The sequence below is a fragment of the Eubalaena glacialis genome, chromosome 12, assembly GCF_028564815.1.
Source record: "Eubalaena glacialis isolate mEubGla1 chromosome 12, mEubGla1.1.hap2.+ XY, whole genome shotgun sequence".
Taxonomy (NCBI): domain Eukaryota; kingdom Metazoa; phylum Chordata; class Mammalia; order Artiodactyla; family Balaenidae; genus Eubalaena; species Eubalaena glacialis.
In genome coordinates this window covers 42,686,889-42,709,921 of record NC_083727.1, presented here as the reverse complement: position 1 = coordinate 42,709,921, position 23,033 = coordinate 42,686,889, and the positions used below count along the sequence as shown (strand labels likewise).

Here is a 23,033-nt window from a genome sequence, read left to right as displayed (position 1 = left end):
AAAAAAGTAAATACTATACACTCCAGCAAAAATCCAGAGGCTAAAAATCAGTGTCCTGGAACTTCGCTTATTTTAATATGATCTTACTTTGGCTTCAGAAATGAAGTCCAGCACCAAATACTACCTATCTATCATCTATCTATCTATCTATCTATCTACCTACCTATTTATGGTTGTGTTGGGTCTTCATTGCTGCACGCGGGCTTTCTCTAGTTGTGGAGAGTGGGGGCTTCTCTTGTTGTGGAGCACGGGCTCAGTAGTTGGGGCTCGCGGGCTCCAGAGCGCAGGCTCAGTAGTTGTGGTGCTCGGGCTTAGCTGTTCCGCAGCATGTGGGATCTTCCCGGACCAGGGCTCGAGCCCGCGTCCCCTGCATTGGCAGGCGGATTCCCAACCACCGCGCCACCAGGGAAGTCCCAGCACCAAATACTTTTGCAATTAAGATGCGGAAGTGTTGCCCTTTTTGTAGAGAACTTGTTTATGCAGACTGAGGCAACTGAGACAAACTACGTGGCTCTCCACAGATCCTGGTAACTCCAAATCCTGCTGCTAAATCTAGGCTGTCGCCTGCCAAGCCTGCAGCTACACTGGCAGAAGGCAGAATACACACTGGAGCTACCCCACTGCAGGGGCTTCACTCCCTCCATACAGGGCTTTGTCTTCCACACCCAGTCCCCTGTCCATACACTCGGCTAGGTCTGCTGTATCTATTTTCTTCAGCGTGACTGAGATGTGGTCATACCAAAAGAAAAAAGGTTGAGAGATGGCAAGATTCCACCTGTCTTGCCACAACTACCCTTCTCCTACAAGGGCCACAGGAAAACATGTGCACAGAGGAACATAATTACTTATTCATGGTGTCTCTCTCTTTTTTAATAAACCTAATTCCAAATTCCACGTTATGTCCCTAAATGGGCTAACACACATGCTCATGGAGGACTCCTTTTGTTTACACATTTAATCTTAAAGGTAGCCTATAAACCAAGAAAGTTGGGTGGCTTCCTATTCCCTTCCCTCAGGGTCATACCTGTCTACCACACTGATGCCAGAAAAGACTGGAAGGGGCACTATGGAAAAAGACACCAACCAGCTGGAGAGAAGTCCATTTGCCAGAGTGCCTGGAACAGAGCTGGTCTAGCCCACAGGTTGCAGACCTTCCCAGAGCATGTCTGCATGCATTCCTTCTTCATCTTACTAAGCACGTGGAAGGAAAAGAGATAATCCAAAGAGATGGGATCCCCAAAGAAAATAAGTCACACTGTTAGCACTTTGCTCCAGGAAATGATCATGAAAAGGACCAGTCCATGGTGGGATTCTATATAACTGGTGATGAAAAGGGAGAGGGAAGCAACATGTGAGCCTCCCCTTGTCAACTATTTATTGAAATACTCTTCTCTTTTTTCTAATTTAGTGTCCCTCAGTCTTCAAGAGTCAGCTCAAGTTCTGCCTCTTTTAATAAGCCTTCCAAAGCCACCCACATCCATGGGATTCTATCTTTTCTTTATATCCAACATCACCATTTCCTTACCACCACTCATTCCTGAAACTCAGCAAATGTTAGATTGGTTTAATTTGGGGTGTCCTGACAACAAGGCTGGAAAGCTGTGTGATAATGTTAGCCTAGAAAAGTAGCTGAAGGTACAGAAGCTCAGGAGCACACAAAAATGTGAATAAAAAGGTGAAATTAAAGGGGATCGAGGTTACGAATTAAAGCATTAAATTAAAACAGAATTTAAGAAAAGTAAACAAAACATCTGATAAATAATAGGGAAATATTATGGTGAGAAGTTCTACTTCATTTTATATTCTAATCCAGGGATCAGCAAACTAGAGCCTACAGGCCAAATATGGCTGCTGCTTGTCTTTGTAAATAAAGTTTTATTGGAGCACAGCTAGGTCCATTCCTTTATGTATTGCCTACAGATGCTTTCCCACTACAACAGCAGAGTTGAGTTGTGGAAAAGACCTTATTACCAACTCCTGTCCTAATCTATACATAGCTATCTTACCAGCCAAAACTGGCAGCCAAAAATAAAAAAGTTTGATTTTGCACTAGCTTTATTAACTCTCTACTAAACAGTCTAGGCTTTGTACCACTACAACTCATACACTGAGAATACCAATTATGTGATTCTGAAAGTATATTACATAAAATAAATACAGTATCACACTGACCATAATTTGTATCTTCCAGGACAGCAATGTTAAAATAAATTTCTAAAACCTTAAAAAGGAACAATAAAAAGATGGCAAGTACAATAATAAATTAGCAGTACTCTTAGAAATGACCATTTAAAATATACCACTATTGGGGCTTCCCTGGTGGCGCAGTGGTTAACAATCTGCCTGCCAATGCAGGGGACACGGGTTTGAGCCCTAGTCTGGGAAGATCCCACATGCCACGGAGCAACTAGGCCCGTGAGCCACAACTACTGAGCCTGCGCATCTGGAGCCTGTGCTCCGCAACGGGAGAGGCCGCGACAGTGAGAGGCCCGCGCACCGCGATGAAGAGAGGCCCCCGCTCTCCGCAACTGGGGAAAGCCCTTGCGCAGAAACGAAGACCCAACACAGCCAAATAAATAAATAAATTAATTAATTAATTAAAAAAATAAAATAAAATAAAATATACCACTATTTAATTATATTATTTTTAAATGACAATGCTATATATGAATTTTCAAGTACCTTAATTATACATAGTATCTTCTAGCTATTCACTTTTCTACATAACTACAAAGGCAACCATTTATTAGTATCTTTCTCTGATTAATTATTATTTCTCAGACAAAGGTAATATAGATGGTTCTATGTTCTTTGAACACATAGAAGATATATGACTTGAAGTAACAGAATGGACCCAAACTGAATTTTTGACCCTAGGTAAAATAATTTCTCCAAGCTTCAAGTTTCTCAATATTAAATGGAGATCGTATTTATTCTACCCTAGTGACATTGTTGTTATAAGATCAACTTATCACTGACATTTTAAAATGATGTTATATAAAGATTTTTTTAAATATAAAGCACTATAAGATACTAAGCCTTCCTTGTTAGTTGTATCATTTATTTATGGAGAGAACGAGACTAATTTTAAAAGAAACTTCAGTAAGTGATCATAATCATCCATAAAATTGGCTATGATTTTCCACATAGGAAAAGGAAATTCTCTAACGTCTTTTCATAAACTATTTTAAAAGACATTAAGAGCCATTCGCAATTTTTCTGGAACTATGAACATCCATGGAATGGGACAGTACAATCATTTCAGCAATTTCATGCAATTTCACAGTTCCATTTTATGCCCATGATGCATAATTCAACTATATAACCCATGATGAGTAAGCAATTGTGAGTAATTTTTATTTTTTCTATGAAGATTTTCAGATACTCTTACCCACAGATAAAATGAGAACAATTCTAGATCCTAATTTTAAAAATGCTACTTAAGTAAAAAGTGTCTGAAATAGTTCTGAAATAGTCACTGTTGCCTGCTATGAACTGAATTGTGTCTCCCCCCAACCCCACAAAATTCATATGTTGAAGCCCTAACCCCCAACATGATGTTATATGGAGATAACAGGAGGTAATTAAGTTTAGACAGGTCATGAGAATGGGGTCCCCATGATAGGACTTAGTGCCTTTATAAGAAGAGACACCGGAGCTCTTGCTTCCTCTCTCTTTCTCCGCCATGTGAGGACACAGCAAGAAGTTCTACAGTATTCTGTTATGGTCAACGGAGCAAATACATTGGCAATATAAATGTTCCCACTAAAAGCTAACTCATTAGTAATAAAGCATGTTCATTGAAAAGTATGTTATATTAGCTTAAAATATTTTAAGTGGACCTCAATTGTTGCATATTATACCAACAGGTTTAACCCTGCTAAGGTAAGGGAATTATTGAATAAATGATGGTACATTCCCACAATGTAAAACCATGAAACCATTAAAAAGCACATCTCATTTAGGAGGATATTTCAAAGAAAAAGCTTGTAGTATAAGGCAAATACACATGCTACTATATACAATAAGATCCAATCGCATACAGAGAAAACAATGAGTGTGCATGTGTGTGCAGATGCATATTTAAAGGTGTATTAAGAAATTAACCAAATTTTAACTGAGGATATTCAGTATTTCTAAGCCTTCTGTAATGAATGCATTTTACTACTATAATCAGAAAACAATAAACCATTTTAAAAGATTAACATCAACAGTGCTAAAAGAATGAATCAATACTTGAAATGCCTTAGCTGTAGAAAAACATGACAATGAAAATGAAAACAGAAAGTTAAAGGAACATTAATTCCAACAGATACCCTTCAAATTTCCTTAAAAATCACTGATTGAAATAAAACTGACTTATAAAAATCATCCTTAAACTTTTTCAAGAATATTGAACATTAACCATTTCACTTATAAAAAAGAACATGTATTTCGGAAATGTAAAAAAAATCTAATTACCTAGATAAAGTTTGATAGCTTACTAGCAAATCTTTAACGGTCAATTCCTACTTCATTCATTCTTCCCTTCAACAAAAATTTACTGCACACCTGCTACGTGCCAAGACCTATAATCGGCACAATGGTGAACTGAATGCTTATGTGTGGTGTCTATTCTCTTGCAGCTTAGAGGAGACTAACCTTAAAGAAATATTTACTCAATTTGTCAAAGTGAAATATTGATAAGTCTTACAAAGGAGGAGAAATACAAAATGAGTCTTTGCTGGGGTGGGAGTGAGGGTGGTAATGTATGAGTTTTCCCTTATTCTGAGTAAAATGCTTACCTTATCTTAACCAGAATCTCTTTTTAAAAAATTTTTTACTGATGTATAGTTGATTTACAATGTTGTGTTAATTTCTGCTGTAAAGCAAAGTGATTCAGTTATACATATATATATTCTTTTTCATATTCTTTGCCATTATGGTTTATCACAGGATATTTTAACCAGAATCTCTTTTAGTCAAAATGTTAAGGGGAAAGCTATAGAGATGGAATTACAGGCTGAAGGAACAGTATGAGCAAAAGACACATCGATGGGTAAGCACAGGACTCTGTGAAGGGAAAGATGGGCTCTGCAGCTAGAAGAGTGGACACGGTCCACACTGCAGAGATACTCATAGCTGCTGAGCTGGACAAGACCAAGAGGGAGAGACTACTGAGGAAGAATGAAGAAGATCGAGTACCAGGCCTTGGGCGGGGTTCAGCGGGAGGAGGATGAGGGCCCACTGACAGAGGCAACGTGCTGAGAGGGATGAGCAAGACTGGAAGCAGGGCGCCACAGTCCAAGGTGCGAGGGACGGGCAGGGCGTCTTGTCAAAAGCTGCACAAAAATCAAGAAAAATGAACACCTGAAGCCCCTGCATTCAGAATCTCAGAAACAATCTTTGAGAGAGCACATTCAGTAGAGTGGTGAGGGCAGAGCGAGTGGACACGTGGATACTGAGTAAATGGAGGCACTTAGCTAGCAGAGAAAAAAACTCCAAGAAATAGTCGGTCAAAGGAAGGAAATAACTAGGGACAACTAGGATGATGGCTTAGGGGGCAGCAGCGTCCAGTCCAGGGAGAGTTTTTTGTTTGTTTTTTTTTTAAAGAGGAATTGAAAATGTATCCTAGGGAAGGGCTAATTGTTGCACCAAGGTCATGGAGAAAGTTTGAGGCTAGGATTGCCTGACACAGGCGGAGAGACTGGCACTGACTGACAGTAGGGAAGAACTCCTCCCAAGAGAGCAAGGTTAAAGAGTGGGATTTGAGGGCTTCCCTGGTGGCGCAGCGGTTGAGAATCTGCCTGCCAATGCAGGGAACACGGGTTCAAGCCCTGGTCTAGGAAGATCCCACATGCCGCAGAGCAGCTGGGCCCGTGAGCCACAATTACTGAGCCTGCGTGTCTGGAGCCTGTGCTCCGCAACAAGAGAGGCCGCGATAGTGAGAGGCCCGCGCACCGCGATGAAGAGCGGCCCCCACTTACCACAGCTAGAGAAAGCCCTCGCACAGAAAAGAAGACCCAACATAGCCATAAATAAATAAATAAATAAATAAATAAAAATTTAAAAAAGACCGGGATTTGAGGTGGAGAGGGAAAATGGGCAACTCCTGTCTGATTGCTGCATGCTCCTCCATAACAGGGGGATGAGATCACGTTCTTAGAGCGCAGAGGCCATCAGTAGCTTCTCTCCACTGGCCACAGATGATGCTCTTCACTGTGGTGAGGCCAGCGTCAGGCAGTCTTCCCAGTATGTCTGTCTCACGACAGGCTCAGCCACTCAGCAACCATGAGCAGACCCTGTCATCACTGCTCCTCAGGGTGACGTTTTTCTTCATCTCTTGCTTATTCGAAAATTCTGGATATTTGTTCACTTTCCTTTTCTGATCAATGCCAGAGACAGTCAGACAGACCAACAGAAGAGAGAGAGAGAGAGAGAGAAACTCACCCTCAGAGTATATAAGCACTAAATGAGGCACAAGACTACTTAACAAAGAAAAAAAGGAGCAATCTCAGATTCGACAATTTTTTTTAAAGTTCTGGTACAATTAATCTATGATAAACAATATATAATGGAAAATAGCCTCTTCAGTAAATGGTGTTGGGAAAACTGGACAGCTACATGCAAAAAAAAATAATCAAACTGGACTACTTTCTCACACCGTATACAAAAATAAACTCCAAGTGGATTTAAGACTAAAATGTAAGATGTGAAACCACAAAACTCCTAGAATAAAATGTAGGTAGTATGCTTTTTGAGATCAGTTTTAACAATATTTTTTTGGATATGTCTCCTCAGCCAAAGGAAATAAAAACGAAAACAAACAAATGGGACTACATCAAACTAAAAAGCTTTTTGCACAGTGAAGGAAACTCAACCAAACAAAAAGGCAGACTACTGAATGGGAGAAGATATTTGCAAACAATCTATCTGATAAGGGGTTAATATTCAAAATGTACAAATAACTCATACAACTAAACATCAAACAAACAACCCAATTAAAAAATGGAAAGAAGACTTGAATGGACATTTTTCCAAAGAAGACATACAGATGGCCAAGAGACATATGAGAAGATACTCAACATCACTAATCATCAGGAAAAGGCAAATCAAAACCGCAATGAGATATTACCTAACACCTGTCAGAATGGCTATTATCAAAAAGACAACAAATAACAAGTGCTGATGAGAATGTGAAGAAAAAGGAACCCTTGTGCACTGTTGGTGGAAATGCAAATTGGTGCAGCCACTATGTACTGACGCACAGTGAAAGCAGTAAGAAGGTTCCTCAAAGAATTAAAAATTGAACTACCATGCAATGCAGCAATTCTATTTCTGGGTATTTTTCCAAAGAAAACAAAAACACTAATTCAAAAAGATATATGCACCCCTATGTTCATTGCAGCATTGTTTACAGCAGCCAAGATATGGAAGCCACCTAAGCGCCCATCAATATGTGACTGGATAAAGAAGATGTGGTACACCCACATACCCACCCACCCACCCACACACAATGGAATGTTACTCAGCCCTAAAAAATGAAATTAAAAACAATTTTATTTTATATTGGAGTACAGTTGATTAACAATGATGTGTTAGTTACAGGTGCACAGCAAAGTGATTCAGTTATACCCATACAAGTACCCATTCCTTTTCAAATTCTTTTCCCATTTATGTTATTACAGAATATTGAGCCAAGTTCCTTGTGCTATACAGTAGCGCCTTGTTGGTTATCTATTTTAAATATAGTAGTGTGTACATGTAAATCCCAAACTCCCAATCTATCCCTCCCCTCCTGCGTTTTCCCCCTGGTAACCATAAGTTCGTTCTCTAAGTCTGTGTTTCTGTTTTGTAAATAAGTTCATTTGAAACTTATTTACAAAATGAAATCTTGCCATTTGAGACAACATGGATGGACCTAAAGAGTATCATACTAAATGAAATAAACCAGAGAAAGACAAATACCGTATCATTTCATATATGTAGAATCTAAAAAAACAAAACAAAGAACAAATAACAAAACAGAAACAGACTCACAGATACAGAGAACAAGCAAGTGGTTGCAGGGCAGGGTGGGGCGGGGTGGGGGGGTGAGTGAAATAGGTGAGGCAGGTTAAGAGGTACAAACTCCCAGTTACAAAATAAGCAAGTCGTGGGCATGAAATGTACATCATGGGGAATATAGAAAATATTGTAATAACTTTGTATTATGTCAGATGGTAACAGACATCATTTTGTAACATATAGAAATACCAAATCACTATGTTGTGCACCTGGAACTAATGTGGTGTTGTAGGTCAGTTATACTTAGATTAAAAAAACAGATCTCATACATTTAAAACAAAGGAAGAACTTCCCTGGTGGCGCACTGGTTAAGACTCTGCGCTCCCAATGCAAGGGGCCTGGGGTTCAATCCCTAGTCAGGGAACTAGATCACACATGCCACAACTAACAGTTCGCATGCCACAACTCAGGAGACCATGAGCCACAACTAAGGAGACCATGAGCCGCAACTAAGACCCGGAGTGACCAAATAAATAAATATTAAAAAAAAAAAACACAGGAAGAATATGTTTCTATAATTCTGTTTGCCAAATTTGTGGAACTATTAAATGTATAATTTGTAGACATAAAGACTTGATTGCTTTCCAGTTTAATGAAAGCTTAAATGTCCCTGTGAACCCACAATCTCTGCCAGCAGAACTGTTTTTGTTCTGAATAGTACAGATTTATGTGAACACAAAGCATTTTGCGTAAGGAACTCCTTCCTCCTAAAAGAAGTCTGTCTGTTTGGAAGGGAGTTACAGGCAAGTCTGGTAAAAGTTAAGCTAGTATCACAGTCATTTAAAACTGCAGTAGATCTTATCCACTTTCCCCTTCATGCTTAACACTCTTATTCTGCTGCCACAATGCAAGCATAGTTTGGGATTGTTATTCCTTTTTTTGAGATATATACGTATCTATATCTACCTACCTATCTATATCTGTGTGTATACATACATAATGTATATATACATACACACAGATCTGTGTGTACACACACACATTCATGGACAGTCCTTTCTTTGTGGGTTGGAGTGGGGCTTACATAATTTTCTCCAGTTTAACAGGAGTGCTGACCCAAGCCATTTGTATTCAGTGTATTTAGTGTATTACTGCTGTTTATTCAAAATTAAATTCGGGCACAGGAAGCGCATCGGGACATTCAGCTTGTTTTGAAAGTCAAGTTCAGGGCACCATTTCAGTCTGGAGGCTTTAAACTGTAAATTCAAATATGAATCACCTGTGAACATTTAATGACACATATTAGAATTTTACAAAACAGTTAGAAATCTGGGTAAAAGGCTGCCTTTAATTCTAAGCTTTGTACATTATTTGTTTACATTTTTTATCATAAATACTTCTTTTTAAGCAAAGCCCAGGTACTTGGTCCACACAGTGTAACGCAGGTGTATTTTAGATGGCACATTTGGTCCATTATTTGTACAAATTAGTAATCTGGATTTTAGTACATGGATTTAAAAGGCAACAGTATATCAGTGGTTTCTGTGTATTTGGTAAGTTCCTGGAAGAACATAGTGCTTTTATATTAGAAATGTAAGTTAAAGAATGGCGGTATTGCCTTTTAACAAGTTCTCTGGGATACCTTTATTTTTATTACTATTATTACTGATATATGATTACGGTCAGAAGGCTTTTCCCCCTCGGCTTTTCCCCTCAAAGAATGCCTAGACAAATAACAGCTTAAATTCCTGACATCTTTTGTGGTGCTGTATGTTCTTGCTCATGGTGTGCTGTTGATGTGGATTCATTCCATTTGGTGGATCTTGCCACATCAGGGTCAGTCACCTGTACTGGCTTGTGGGTGTGACTGATAGCAGCCCTTAGCCATTGAATCCTTTCCTGCAAGTTGTCCTTAACTAAAATAGAACTGCAAAAGTGGTTCGTTTAGAAGCAAAACGTCAGTCTATCACTTTGTTTTGGATGATCCCTGGCAGTTTGAAAGCTAGGAGAAAGATGGTTTGTGAAACCAGTCTTGTGGAGATTGAAAATTTTACCTAAGATTTGGGCAGAAAGCTTAAATGCATATGAATCTCAGCAAAACACCAGGTCTGTGTGATGTCTGTCATGGCTGTTCCTGATGTTAAGAGATCCTGTAGTTTCAAGGCCGCGCTATGCGAGGTTTGTGTGATGCCCATTTTCGCCTTCAGGAAGGCTGTGCCTTGTTGTGTTGGTGGGTGGTAACCTCACGCACCATGTAAATACAGCACCCCAGTTCTCTCCAGCGTGCCCAGTGCCTCACCGAGGGCAGCCAGGGGTGAGCTTCTCCATTCAGTGGGTACCCAGGTCTTAGATGTTCCTCCTGTGCTTGAAACAAGTGTCATGCTACAGATCTGTCATCTGTTCTCCCGGCGGCTCTTGTAAGAGTTCCTGCATGTGAATCTCAAGGCTGAGCCGAGCTCCCCGTGCCCAAGTGGACACGTGTGGCCCAGACAGGGAGTTGTCCAGTGTGCACTGCATGAACAGGACACAGTGACTTCAGACTGAAAAACAAAGTCCTTTGGAGGCATCCTGAGGGTTGGGTCAGCTGAAACATTTCTGGCATTACTTAATGATTTGCATTGTGGTTTTTCTGCAAGTACCTTTAGCAACTTTTAATACCACGCGATCTGTCTAGATGAATGTGACGTATGATTTATTATCATCATTTTAATCATTGTTCCATTTATTGCCTTTAGGGTTGAAGGAAGGGGAAGGGTTTTGTTGTTGTTGTTTTTCCTTTTTTTTTCCCATTTTTTTTTCTTTTGGTGGCTTAAACCACACTTCCTGACGCCGTGACTAACTCTGCTCCCCAGCCAAGTATTTCAGCCTTCGTCTAGGCTCATGTTTCAGATCTGCATGCATTGCTTGCATTTTCCTGGTATCGGAATGTTGGTTCCTTGTTCTAGGAATACAACATTAATTTCCAAAATTATCATGGGACTTGTGACAACACGAGACATGAAACTGACCTGCTGACCTGCTACAGTATTATCGTGTCGTGTGTGTGTGCGTGAGTGATGTCTGGATGCCATGTAAAGCGTCAAAGGAAAACCTTAAAAGCAGACCATCCTTTTTTGCGTGCTCTATTCTAAGTAGAATGTTCAATGTAACTAACTAAAATTGTATGTTAAATATATTTCCGTTTTTTCTTTTCTATCTTTGTTTTTATTTGTTTTCAGTTTCTGTATATTTGCTTAATTGTGCTGTTTTAGTGGCTGTAGGATAAAGATGCACTGGTGAAGTAAATGTAGTGCCAACGGAAGGTGATTTTCCAGTTGTGTATGTCATGCAGCATTTGAAAGGACTGTGCATTCTTAAATCACAGTTGCTTCTAAACCAGTTTTCATTTCTATTATTGTTTTACGTGCCAAACCCCGAAGTGCATTGGTCTTGAATCTCTGAACGCTGTGGACCCATTAGAAGACTGTTTTGATTGTCACAAATTGTAGTGCCTGAAAACGTTCTTGAAGCTGATTGTCTTAAAAAAAAAAAAAAAAGAAAGTTCTCTAAAGACAAAACAGGAATTATTGTAACAGAAAATAATTATGGTCGAAATGTCTGTGGTTCCTTGGAAATGCTGCGCTTTTTGTATTTTCCATCATTAGTGCAGTTCGAACGAATGTGCACAGTTCAGAGGTCTTCGTGTTCGCATTTTAAAATTAGGTAAATGACCTCATCTTTCAAGCTTGAATTCATTTTTATTTTATTTTATACAATGTGTAGACAGTTCCCTGTTCTCTGCATTTAGAAGTATAAACTATAAATCTGTTAATTCTGTAAGTAATTTTTATAATTATGATGTAACTCTATCCTATCCTTAAAACATTTAAAACAAACCCTTTATGTGCAAAAATAAATAAATAAAAATTAAAAAAAAAATAAAAAGACCTTTGAAATCCAATTGCTTTGGGAAAGAACTACCTTTAAAGATATGTTTGCTCTATGCATTTCTATAATGGTTGTTAGAAAAGTCTTTTTAAAAATATTAAGTGTAATAACATTGGAGGTATTTTCCTTGATGGTAATAGAGAATACATCTGTTTCTCCAAGAAAAATTTAACTTGACTTTTGAAATAGCAAACAGAAGTCTTATTATAAGGCTTATTATTTAAGGTCCATGCAATGGGATCTGTGCTACCAAATCTTAACCAAAAAAACAGCAACAACAACAAAAAATCAATCAACAAATTTTGAGTGAATGCCTTACTATGTTCTCAGCACTTTTTTATATGCATTATGATAAAGAAAAGTATAAATGTTCGTACTTAATCTTACTTAAATAGAACTGCTTAACACACACACAAACTAACGGCAGACAATTTTAGATAATACATGTAAAGTGTCAAGCTGTTGAGTACAGAATACTGTATATATAGCATGAGAGGTTTTCAGTAGAGGAACTGGATGAAGACTGCAGTAAACAGAAAGGCTTGAAAGGACAAAGGCCGGTGGAGAGAACTGTGAAGAAAGCAACCTGAGTTAAGGCACAAGACAGGAATGGTTTTGGTGGGTGGCTGGTGTGGTCAGATAATCCTGAACAGAGAGACGCGAGTGCCAGGGAAAGCCAGATAGAGTCAAAGAGTTCCTGGTGATGAGTTTTGTCCCTGCAATTTAACTGGGAAATGAGTCTCTCTAAGAATTTTAGGAGATTTAGAATCTATACATATTTTTCTGTCTGTATGCTCACAGTGGTGCTGGACAATGATTCTAAGACATACATTTCTTTTCCCCCACATTTAAACATCTCATAAGTTGAGAAGAATCTTATAACCAATTGTGTATCACAGATGGACAGCATTTTTTCTAAGTGGTACATAAAATAATGATGCATCTTAAAAATCAACCACCACCACGAATCAAGAGTGCTATGAAGTCATTAGGAAAAACGAATGAGTAAAGTCTTTTATGTTTAAAGTAGAACATAATCAATTCTCAAGTCTACAAAAAATTGTCTGAACCTCTTGCTCACAAGGAACAGAAGAAACCTGAGGGTCTACAGTAGGAAGGCGCAAGAACAAGTCTAAATTGAGTCCTTACAGAAAGTGAAGATGAGTCCAAGCCAGAGAGACCAGAGGATATAAAGCAAATGCAGAAATAGTAAATTATTTGTCAGAGTACAAGCTGTAAAACCTAAGAGCTGAGAGAGAGAAATGCCATTGAAAAGCAAGCTGAATTGTCCAGCAGAGTGCTAGAAAACACGGGGTAAAACCAGGGGCTGATGATAAAGAGGTTGTTTCCAAGTTTGTCAAGAGCAGTTAAGCCCTCAGGTCATCACCTGTACCAAAGCAGACAGTTAACCCTCCTCTATGCTGGTAAAAAAACAGAAGAGAAGTGAACTGGGAAAATGAGCTGGAGCAGTTCCAGCCTGAGGAACCAGAAGAGGGCAGGTGATAAGGCATGAAACTAAGAGCAGAGAATTCAGTGAAAATCTAATGAGCCACAGACTGGGAGCCGATATTTGCAAAATACGTCTGATAAAGAATTGCTATCCAAAATATACAAAGAACTCTTAAAACTCAACAATAAGAAAACGAATAACCTGATTAAAAAATGGGCAAAAGATCTGAACAGACACCTCACCAAAGAAGATATGCAGTAGTAAATAAGCATATGAAAAGATGCTCAACATCACATGTCATTAGGGAATTGGAAATTAAACAATGAGTTACCACTATACACCTGTTAGAATGGCCACAATCCAGAACACTGGCAACATCAAATGCTGGTGAGGAAGTCGAGCAACAGGAATGCTCATTCATTGCTGGTAGGAATGCCTTTTAAAGTGGCTGCACCATTTTGCAGTTTAGCAGTTTCTGACAAAACTAAATGCTCTCTCACCATATGATCTAGCAACCTTGCTATTTGGTATTTACCCAAATAAGTTGAAAACTTATGTCCACATAAAAACTAGCACATGTATGTTTTATAGGAGCTTTATTCATAATTGCCAAAACTTGGAAGCAACCAAGTTATCCTTCAGTAGATGAATGGATAAATAAACTGTGGTGTCTCCAGACAATGGGACAATTCAGCACTAAAAGAAAATGAGCTATCAAACGATGAAAAGACATGGAAGAAATTTAAATGCATATTATTAAGTAAAAGAAGCCAATTGAAAAGGATACATACTGTATGTATATGACATTCTGGAAAAGACAAAGCTATGGAGACAGTAAAAAGATCAGTGGTTGCCAAAGAGGAGGGAGGGATGAAAAGGCAGGGCACAGAGGATCTTTAAGTCGGTGAAAGTGTTCTGTATGATACTGTAATAGTAGATACATGTCATTACACAGTTGTCAAAATCTATAGAATATACAGCACTAAGAGTGAACCTTAATGTAAACTATGTATTTGGAGTGATTATGTGTCAATGTAGGTTCATCAGTTAACAAATGTATCCATCTAGTGCAGGATGTTGATAGTGGGGAAGGCTGTGTCCATTAGGGGAGAAGGGTATGTGGGAATTCTGTACTTTCTGCTCAATTTTTCTGTGACTCTAAAATTGCTCTAAAATATAAAGTCTATTAATAAAAACTGCATCCTGAACAATGAGTCCCCATTCCCCTCCCCTCCCTAGATTCCAAATGCCAGGAGTTAGGCTTATAACAGGTCCCTGGCAGCAGACTAAAGAACCCTCTGGAGTAAGTGAACCACTCAAAGAAAAAAACCTAATCATAATGACATTTGGGTGTGTGTGCTCAATTAAAAAAATCATCTGAGGGACTTCCAGTTTCTATGCAGGATGTAGAAAGATGGAAAGAGCAATGCTCCCCAGTAACAACTAAAAATACCAAACAACCTACAAAATCATAAGTTTTCTTGAACCTATCAAAGAGCTGAAATCACAACACAACCTCCTGGCTTTAAATCTAAGACAAGCCTCCTAGGACACACAGGACACAAACTTACGGCAGAGCACAGATGTAAGATGAGGATCTCATACAAGTGAGTAAGAAGAATTCAGCTAAAATTTATAACAAGCTGTTAAAGGTAGAGCATGGGTTTAGCTAAACTACTCCGCAATATTGCTGCCTCAGCATCCATTTTGTGTGGCCAATCGGCCTGCAGGGCTTTGAACTGATACTATCCTCTCCATCTAGCATGCATGCCCTAGAAAACAGCCCACAGGCTCATAAGTAAATGTAAGTTCCTGATGTGACTCCCCCAGCTGCCCTGGTGATCATCAGTCTCCCCCACCTCCCAGGGTCTTCCTCTTGTGCCCCTTAGATAAAAACAGGCCCCTGAGAAGCTTACCAACCACCTCCCCCTCCTTTTTGGTTTGAATTGGCCAATCTGGCCTTAGCCTGGGACCCCCCAAAGTACTCCCCCAGGATCCACCCTGATCACTGCCTACACCCTGCCTTAACCTCCCTCATGGCCCCTTAAGGTGTGCCGTGTACCTCCTCCAGGACCTGTAAAGTAATAAACTCAATTTCAATTCTCTTGTGGTCTTTTATTGAAACATCCATCACCCCAGGGCCCTACTTAACAAATGGTAATTTGACAAAGTTACAACAATGGGCAAGTGTGATAACATAGAACCCACGAATGCCACAGGCACACGGGATTGCGCACACTCACAAGCTCTTGGCCATGACCTCAGTGGGTGACCACACGAAAGACTGGAGACAGGGCAGAAGACAAGAGAAAGCCTCTCTCCATGCAACAAGCCAGCCAGCCTCAGCTGAAAAAGCACAAAACCCCACCCAGATCCTTATCATCTAAGGAACAAGAGCCATAAGCTACCCGGCTAAGAGCAACAAACCTTGTTTCGCCATTGGCCCTACCTCCCCCCTCTCCCCAGGGCACAGGTGATAACCAACTGAGTCTGGGGAAAGAGAAAAAGAGTAAAACCTTTTGGGCAAGGGTGAAAATGAAAACAAAACATATCAAAACTTCTTAGATGCAGCTGAAATGGATTGGCAAACTGCAGCTTGTTTTTTATAAATTTATTTATTTATTTTTGGCTGCGTTGGGTCTTCCATTGCTGCGCGCGGGCTTTCTCTAGTTGCAGAGAGTGGGGACTACTCTTCGATGTGGTGCGCAGGCTTCTCGTTGCGGTGGCTTCTCTTGTTGCGAAGCGCGAACTCTAGGCGCACGGGCTTCAGTAGTTGTGGCACGCGGGCTCAGTAGTTGTGGCGCATGGGCTTAGTTGTTCCGTGGCATGTGGGATCTTCCTGGACCAGGGCTCGAACCCATGTCCCCTGCATCGGTAGGCGGATTCTTAACCACTGCGCCACCAGGGAAGCCCTGCATCTTGTTTTATAGATAAAGGAACACAGCCATGCTCGTTCATTAAGGTATTGTCTATAACTGCTTTCCCACTATAATGGTAGAGATGAGTAGTTGCCATAAACTACATTGAAAGAGAAGAAAGACTTCAAATCAATAATTAAATTCTCATCTTGAAGAAGCAGAAGAAGCACAAACTAAACCCAAAGCTAGCAAAAGGAAAGAAATAGTAATTACAGTGGAGATAAATGAAATAGAGAATACAAAACAATAGAGAAAAATTAATGAAACCAAAAGTTGGTTCTTTGAAATGATCTACAAAATTGACAAGCCTTAGGGAAATCCACCCACTTTCACCACGCTATTTGACATTGTACTAGAAGTCCTAACCAGAGCAATTAAACAAGAAAAAGAAATACAAGGCATCTAAACTTGAAAGGAAGAAGTAAAACCATCATTATTCACAGATGGCATGGTTCGAATTGTAGAAAATCCCAAATAATTCACAAAAAACTATTAGAGCTAATCAATTCAGCAAATTTGCATAATACAAGATTAATACACAAAATCAGTAGTGAATGAGCAATAATCTGAAAAGGAAATTTAAAAGGAAATGACATAGGTTCCAGAGATGTGACTTGCATGCCCCAAATAATTTCATATTAACAGGTAAGAGTCTGAAGTTTGCAAATGTAAAGAAAAAAAGCCTTGTGGTCCATACTCTGGGAATTGCATATAATTTTTAGTTTATCTAATCTATATTGCAATTTCTAGAGACTGACACTTACTGATATCTTTAATGTGTGTGGTAATTTGGAATTATAGCGTTTTATTTTTTCTCAAAATTGTATGGGATTGATCTGAACCTAGCTCTGTACATTGAGGTATATTACATAGGTAAACATCATCTATCACACATATTGAGATAGAAAAAGGGGTTGACAAGGACCACAATTCTAGCGACCTCTTCTAAACTGAAATATTGTAATGACATCTCCTTGCTCTCAAAGTCATATGGGTTCTCCAATTCCTGCCCCTCCATCCACTGCAAGAATTGCTGACATTCTCAGGCATAAGGGAAGTGAAACCGTAAGTGACATTCCTTCCTTCATCTACTCATCTTCCATGGCTCTATGGTCAAAGAACCATCTCAAAGACCCATGGAAAAGAAAATTAGCTCCTAATTACAAAGAAGTTAAAGCTTTTTTTGTTTTATTCTTCTAATTAGATCAAGGAAAGAGACCCTAATAGAAACTAGCCTTTTTTTTTAACCACTTACTGGCTTCTAGTTGTTTCTCCTCCTCCTAGCTGCTGAGTTACATGATCATCTCATAGGGGTGGCTCTTGCTCAGGTCTCCTCAAAAAGGCACTCTGGCATTACTCCCTTCCCCACCAAATCCTATTTCTCCAGTAGAAAAATCACCCACAGGGACTTCCCTGGTGGTGCAGTGGTTAAGAATCCACCTGCCAATGCAGGGGACACGGGTTTGAGCCCTGGTCCGGGAAGATCTCACATGCCGTGGAGCAACTAAGCCCGTGAGCCACAACTACTGAGCCCTGGTGCCACAACTGCTGAAGCCCGTGCACCTAGAGAAGCTCCGCAAGAAGAGAAGCCATCGCAATGAGAAGCCCACGCACTGCAATGAAGACCCAGTGCAGGAAGGAAGGGAAGAAGGGAAGAAAGGAAGAAAGGAAGAAAGGAAGGAAGGAAGGAAGGAAGGAAAGAAGGAAGGAAGAAAGAAAGAAAAAAGAAAGAAAGAAAAAAGAAAGAAAGAGAGAGAAAGAAAGATCACTCACAAAGCAACAGTGGAGCAATGACTTAACAAAACAGGACACTTCTGCAGCTTGGACTTGGAGGAGTCAGAATAGTAGTGGAGAGGGAATGTGGAGTAGGCTACAAAAATGGCAAAGGAGACCAGAGTGCCTGCCATCCTTATTCACAGACAGGCGATGCATAAGGCACCACAATGAATTTAGTAATGAGAATGGCAAATAACAAAGCTGCAACAACAAAGATTTCCTGTATTTTCAAGTTCAACTCAAACTATCTTCTCAAATACAATGAAGAGCAATTGTTTTTTTAAAAAACATTTATACTGCAAAAATCTGGATTAGGGAAGTAGATGAGTATTTCATAACTAATTATGTTTTGCTCTGCACCTTTGCCAATACTCGTGCTCTCCCTGGAATGTCTTCCTCTTGTTACGTCCAATTATCAAAAACTATCTTTTTAAAAAGTTGTATGTTCTATATATTTTCTGAATACTAAAGTAATCTTTGTGCCATGTAGAAAACTTGAAAAATATTGGGTTGGCCAAAAAGTTTGTTTGGGTTTTTCCATAAGATGTCATGGAAAAACCTGACTGAACCCAAACGAACATTTAGACCAACCCAATAGAATAGATAAAAACAACAACAAAAAAAAAAAAAAAGGAAAAAATATTTATCACCCTTTATCCTATTACAATTGTTACCTTTTTTTTTTTTTTTTTTTTTTTTTTTTGCACCTCTCTCCTTATAACAGAATTTTATAAGAGATTGGATATAGGGAACAAAGTACAAAGAAGAATAAAAATCACACTAATATTTGTAACCTGAGAAGTCAGAAAAAGAGTTGTGTCTATGATGGAAAAGGTATACTTTGTAAAGTTAATTGTACCAAGTTGATCCTCAGATAGACAATTTTGTAGTAATTGTTATGCCCACCAAATAAAAAATTACCGAAATACACCATAACTATGCACCATAGTTTTTATGATACCCATCCAATTTCCTGTATTATTGCTCTTCTCCATTTCTACTTTTCTTCTCAAAGGAATTTCAGTCAGAGACATGCATAATATATAATACACTAATCAATATTGTCAAAACTGAATTGGTAAGGCTATGTAAAAGTATTTTTAAATCTACCATAATATCACCTCTATTTCAACCAGCATATGAATCCTAGGGAGACCTACAATATGTAGGTTCCTATAATATTTTGAACATCTCTCTACCATGGTACTTATTTAACGTGATATAATATATCCCATCCCCATAAAAATCTATTTTTTATCCTATATTTAGAGTCTTTGCAATAACTGGATATATAAGGTATCATATGTAAATGTGTATTGGGCAGTATTAGTGAATTGTTAACCAACATTTTAACTCATGTTCTAGAAGGTTCTGTATCAGATATACAAAACAGGATAATAATAATATTCCAAAGATCCTGTGCTGTGGAAACAGGATGAAGAGTAAAGCGTCATCAGCCAGGAAGAAGGAAGATGAAGCCAATGTAACATTCCAGCAGCTGACAAGTACCTTCTTTTCAGGAGGCCCAGGCAGGAAGCTGATTCTTCTACAATTCTACTGCTTCTTACTTCAAGAAGCAGTACATCAAAAGCATGAATTCCCTGTGCCACATATCAAGAGAGTGAAGCCATTATGACTGGCATGTCTCCAGTATTTGGGAGAAGCCACGTCGGACACCAACCCTACTTTTTTTTTGCCCCAGCCCTACTCTTACATACTCCAATAATGTGCCTCTGAATGGCCAGGAATGCAGAAAAGATATTAAGATATTAAGAAGAGCGAATGTCACTACAACAATTACCTGGTACATCACAGGATCCACAAGACTGTAGAATCTTTACTGGTAAGAACATTCTGCCACTGGATGGAGAGGTGGAGTTAGAATGGGAGGGCTATAAGTGTGTTATCTTGTCTGGTCACAGGACTCAAATAAATAGGCTTTTGAATAAGGGCTTGGATGTCAGCAAAATTCAATAAGGTGAGTCATGTAAGATTGGAATAATATTATTCCATACAACATACACTAAGCTCTTTAGAACATGGTTGAATTTGGGGAGATACCCTCCTTGAAAAGTCAGAACCTTCAGAGCCAGTGGCCCTATACAGAGGCCCAGGTCCCCAGACACCAGTGTTGAAGACTCAGGTCCTGAGCTGGGGTGTGGACTCCTGAATAGCTCCTGAGGTACAATCAGTCTCTCAGACTGGGCCCTCCACTATGTCAGCCCTTGACTAGCCCTTATGTCCTCTAAGTCACGTATTCCCTTGCTCAAGCATAATTCAAGAACTTAAAATAATATTCATTATCTGTTTTGGATGTAGACAACTATATTATATTTTTCTCATTTCCTCGTTTTACACCTAAATATGCTATTTAGAATGAAAATATACAAATGTGTCACCTAAGAGTTCTTCCTTCTCTTTTCCTCACCTCCCACATGAAGTCATTGTTAAGTCCTATCAGTTATACTTCCAAAATATATCATGAATCTCTACAGTGTTCTCCATCTCCACTGCAACCACCCTAGTGCAAGTCACCATCACCTCTGGCTCCAGAGCAAGGACCACTGCAGTGGTCTCTTCAATGACCTCCCGGCTCCCATTTACGCTGTGCTGCAATCCATTCCTTACTCAACAGCCAATGTGGTCCTCTCAAAATATAAATCATAACTAACCCTTGCTTTCAACCCTCTAATAGTTTTCCATCACACACATACAGGGGAAAAAAAGCCAAAATCCTTTTCTGTGGCCTTCAAAGTTGTACTTGATCTGGTCCCCACTCCTGACCTAAGCCTAAAGCCACTTTCACCAAAGGAATCTTCAAACGTACCACCAGAGACAGGTCAGGAAGCAGCAGTAGCTGAGAGAGACCAACTGTGTAGCTGTGTTGAGAGAGGTTTTGTGTAAAACTCATGGGGCATCTGAATTTCTATACACTGAGTTTTCTTAAAGGAAGTACCCCAATATAATAAATCAATCAAAAGTCAAGGTACCAACACTTCACAGAATTCAATAAACATGCCTTTCTTTGTACGTAATGGAGAACCAGTGAAGGATTTTAAGCAGAGAAATAACTAGATCTGACTTGCATTTTAGAAATTGAAATTCTGGTTGCCTTGTGGAGGATATATGCAATGGGAGGAGACTAAAGAACAGTCAAAATTCATCAAAATAACTCAGGAAACAGCCTGAGGTTCCTACACAAATCTTGATGGGGAGGGATGAGACCTGACTGAAGAGCTGTTTAGGAGGTCATACATAGCAAGAGAATCTGGTGGTTGATTCAAGGTGGGAGGAGAGATACCCTCTCCGAGTTGTTCAGTCTGTCAAGCAGGTTATGGACCTCTACAAATTTTACTCTAGCTTCAAGCAGGGCTCATATCTGACGAGTTACAGGGACTTGTATGGCACCCTTAACTGAGATTACTCACATGCTCCCCGCCCCATTGGCGATCTCTGGGCTGGGATGGGATGCAACGCAGGAGCCTCTGACTCCAGGTCCACCGTTCCATTCTGAGCGTCTATCTTCCCACCAGAGCGGGCACTTCTAAAAACACACCACCCAAATTTCTCTAGCCTTCGCTACGGCTCGCTGTGCTGAACTATTTTCTACCCAACAACCAGAGGGCTGTTACATTCCCATTAATAACTTTTGATCACTATGGTGGTCATTCTCAACCTGATGTAGGGGTAGGACACAGTATAAGAATCAGCAAGTGCCCTTTTAAAAAACTACACACTCATTCCCCTCCCCTTTCAGAAGGCTAACCACACACCCACCAAGGGGAGTGACTGATTGGAAAGATTTTTTTTTTTAATTTTAAAAATATTTATTTATTTAGTTTTGGCTGCGTTGGGTCTTCGTCGCTGCGCGCGGGCTTTCTCTAGTTGCAGTGAGCGGGGGCTACTCTTCGTTGTGGTGCGCAGGCTTCTCATTGCAGTGGCTTCTCTTGTTGCGGAGCACGGCCTCTAGGCATGTGGGCTCAGTAGCTGTGGCTCGCGGGCTCTAGAGCACAGGTTCAGTAGTTGTGGCACACGGGCTTAGCTGCTCCGCGGCATGTGGGCTCTTCCCAGACCAGGGCTCGAACCCGTGTCCCCTGCATTGGCAGGTGGATTCTTAACCACCATGCCACCAGGGAAGTCCCTGATTGGAAAGATTGAGAACTACCTGCTGCTTTACTAAATGCAAAGATAAGGGCCTATAAAATTAATTCAGTAATTAAAAAGAAGAAACACTATGCCAACCTATTCTGTAAGAATAAGAATTATGAAACATAACAATAGTATCCTACACTGAGTTCCAAGAGAAGTTACTCTGTGTTTTTGAAATATTTTTTTCTGTTGTTTTTTATGATGATAAACATTTTCAGGTCTCAATTTATTTCCCAGCAGGAACTACATACAGTTTAATGAAACGAATATTATGATGCTCTTCCTACTGAGAAAACCTCAGTGCCATTCTGAAAGGATCTGAAGAAAGGTAATGAAATTCTAGAAAAGAGCTTTAAAGTTGTCAATATTCAAATTTTTAGAGGAAAAAATTCATATTAATGACCAAAACAAAAAAACCCACATATTCCTTTTTACCATCCTGTCTCTGCTTTTTTTATCAGCAAATTTTAAAGAAAATACTGTATGTAACCCTGAAAGGAAAGCTAAGATAAATGAGTGAATTACAATAAAATAAAGCAGGTTGGCCTAGTAATTAGATACAATAATCTAGATTTTTCCAAAGTGTGGCACAGGAGATGACTTTAAGTATTCAATATATTTATTTTAATGGTCCCTAGAAATAACACAGTAGTAGCGCATCAAATCTGTGAAGTCATATATTATTGCTTAAGATAAGATTAAAGCAGGCAGAGGAATTCACACAGACATCTTGTCTTATAGGTCCTATACTCAGAAATGCTCTTGCTCTGACCCTTGAGTAACTGAACAGTGTGACAATCCCTTTTAAAAAGACAACGACGAGATAT

The 23,033-nt window shown here is 39.5% G+C and overlaps 1 protein-coding gene across 4 annotated transcripts in view; it reads right to left on the bottom strand.

The window, feature by feature from the left end:
* The window catches only part of FAM184A (family with sequence similarity 184 member A), a 113,384-nt gene that overhangs the window by 64,005 nt on the left and 26,346 nt on the right, over window positions 1–23,033 (bottom strand). The gene's annotated exons all lie outside the window — the stretch shown is intronic.